Raw genomic sequence first — 2,392 nt, 5'->3', positions numbered from 1 at the left:
CCAGGTGAACCTGCCAGGTGAGGCCACCAGGTGTGTCTCCAGGTGAGCCTGCCAGGTGTACCTCCAGGTGAACCTGCCAGGTGAGGCCACCAGGTTTGCTTCCAGGTGAGCCTGCCAGGTGTGCTCACCAGGTGAGCCTGCCAGGTGCGCCTCAGGTTCGTCCTCTGCCCCTCTCCCAGGGCTTGTCATCAACTCGACTTTGCCGTTTACCCCTGGACCCCATTGGAGATGGGCTCTCGTGTGTGTCCATAAAGCTGCCAGGACGCTGCCTTGCCTGTGCCCGGGTGACTCGCACGGTGACTGGAGTGTGCGGGTGGCACCACGCAGCCCGGCCAGCGGCCCCGTGAGCGAGGCTGCCGTAGGGCGTCGCCCAGCTCAGAGTGACTCGCGCAGAAAGGAGGCGGCGAGACCCCAGGCAGACAGGTGCGGGCGGCGTTCGGCTCCTGAGAGGAGGCAAGCAGGGCCTGTCGTGCGGACCTGTGTCCTCGGCTTGTTCGTCGGTCAGGACGGGGCAGGTTCAGCCTGCCAGGAGGGACCCTTGGCAGAGACGCTGCCCATGAGCAGGTGACGGGCTCGCTTCAGCCCTTGGAGGAAGGAGGTGACCGCATGCCCCTCCGCGTCCCCGCCGCCTTGGGCTCCAGGCGCTCCCGCCAGGCCCAGTGCTTCGAGTTCTGTTGTGGCAGGTGTTTTGGGGCACGTGGGCTGCTTTATGGGTCACACTTCCAGGCGCCCTAGGGCGGTCACCCCAGGATGTGCTGTTGGGGTCCCAGAAAATGCCGCGTGCCGCCGAGGACGCCAGGACGGGCTCTGGGCTCGGCTCTGGGTTGCAGCCTGTCACCGGGTGCAGCCTGGTGCCAGTGGGTGGAGCCTCAGCCCTGCTCTCGCGGACCGGGGTGGGGCCCTGCGAGCTGGCGCCGCCCGCCAGGCTCAGCAGCCGCGCCAACTGCGCTCTGCGTGCCCTGGCGCGGCCCTGCGCCTGCAGGCCGGCCCAGATGTGCCGCCTGGAGCAGGGTGCCGCTTTTTTATGTTTGTTTCGTTAATTATTCGCTGTTAATTATTCTTCGAATAATGAAGATGGATTTCCAGATTTAGAAATTGGGAATATGTGAAATTCCTAAGTGCCGTGGATGGAAGTTCCGTGAACTTAAAATTTTTGAAGACGTGGTGAACTCTGAACCGTGTTCTAGGAGCCGAAGCCTCCAGCTCGAGCTTGCCGTGAATTGAGATGTGGGGGGAAGAGGACTCAGGGCTGTTCTGTCCCTTGCTGTGTGTTATTCGTGGGAGAACCCACGCAGCCCCAGCGCCCAGCCGGGCCTCGCCCGGAAATGGACGCCCCCACTCCGGCCCCGGGCCACCTCGCCTCTCCGGCTTCCCACAGCTTCCGAGTGGCTCGCGGTCCCCGGGGGTCCCCAGTTTCCCTGGCCCTCCCTTGGCGGCGGCCGAGACGGTCGGTCGGCCCCCGTCACGGAGCAGCGTGTCCCGGGGTGCGCGGCCGAGGGGCGGGGGACTCGAGACGCCGTCCGCGCTCCTGCCGCTGCCCCTGGCTGCCTGTTTCACGAGAGAGAAAGCGCGGGCAGCTGCCCTCCGGCCGGGGCTGGGGCCTGGGCGCCTCGTGGCAGCGCCGGACACCAGCGTCTCTCCATTTCATAGATCATCTCAGATTTGAAAAGCACGTGAAAATGTTTCTCCATTTTCAATATTGCGTGAGTAATGTTCCCATTGAAAAGTAATGGGGTGAGCTTGTCACTTGTCAGCACAGTTATTAAGGAGGACGAGTCTCAGATCTTTCTCTCATAATAAAATAAATCTGTCAGGGAGCCGGCGTGCGCGCGCTTCCTCACGCCGTCCAGAGAGGCCCTGGCGGCCGGCCACCTGCTGTCCTCGCAGGGCGCCGGCCTCCCGCCCCAGCCCGGCCTGGGCAGCTCACGCGGCCGGGAGCTGTCCCAGGCGCCAACAGCGCCCTGATGCGCTCGACGCCCCCCGCGCCCCCACAGGCCAAAGTTCCCATCAAGCCGCGGCCCTGGCGTGGGCGGCCCGGGTCCAGCTGCGCTCGCCTCGCTGTCCAGAGCAGGGAGAGGGCCCCGCCGAGGCGCAAGGCGGGCTTTAGATCCCCCAGACGTGGTGAGGCGGCTGCATTTCTGCAGTGGGTCCCCCAAAGAAGCGCGGACCCCGGCTGGCTGGATTAGCGCGGCCCCCGGGGCGTTTTCCCTGTTGGGCGCTTCCTCCCTGCCTGCTCCGCTGGCTTCCAGTAATTGAATTCTGAACTCTTTCAAAAAGAATTAAAAGATAATTGTGCCGCGGGAAAGTCAGGGGGGAAGTTGGGAGCGCTCTGGGGAAGGAGGCCCAGGTAGCCGGCCCCAAGGGCGGGCGGCGGGGCGGGCGGCGGGGCGGG

The 2,392-nt window shown here is 65.1% G+C and overlaps 1 protein-coding gene across 1 annotated transcript in view; it reads left to right on the top strand.

Annotated features, from left to right (window-relative positions):
- The window catches only part of AGAP1 (ArfGAP with GTPase domain, ankyrin repeat and PH domain 1), a 252,155-nt gene that overhangs the window by 63,060 nt on the left and 186,703 nt on the right, over nucleotides 1-2,392 (top strand). The window lies entirely within an intron of this gene.

Source organism: Condylura cristata, unplaced genomic scaffold (assembly GCF_000260355.1).
Source record: "Condylura cristata isolate star-nosed mole 26May11 unplaced genomic scaffold, ConCri1.0 scaffold00002, whole genome shotgun sequence".
NCBI classification, from domain to species: Eukaryota; Metazoa; Chordata; class Mammalia; order Eulipotyphla; family Talpidae; genus Condylura; species Condylura cristata.
Note: the sequence above shows the minus strand (reverse complement) of the source record. Positions and strands in the feature narration are given on the sequence as shown.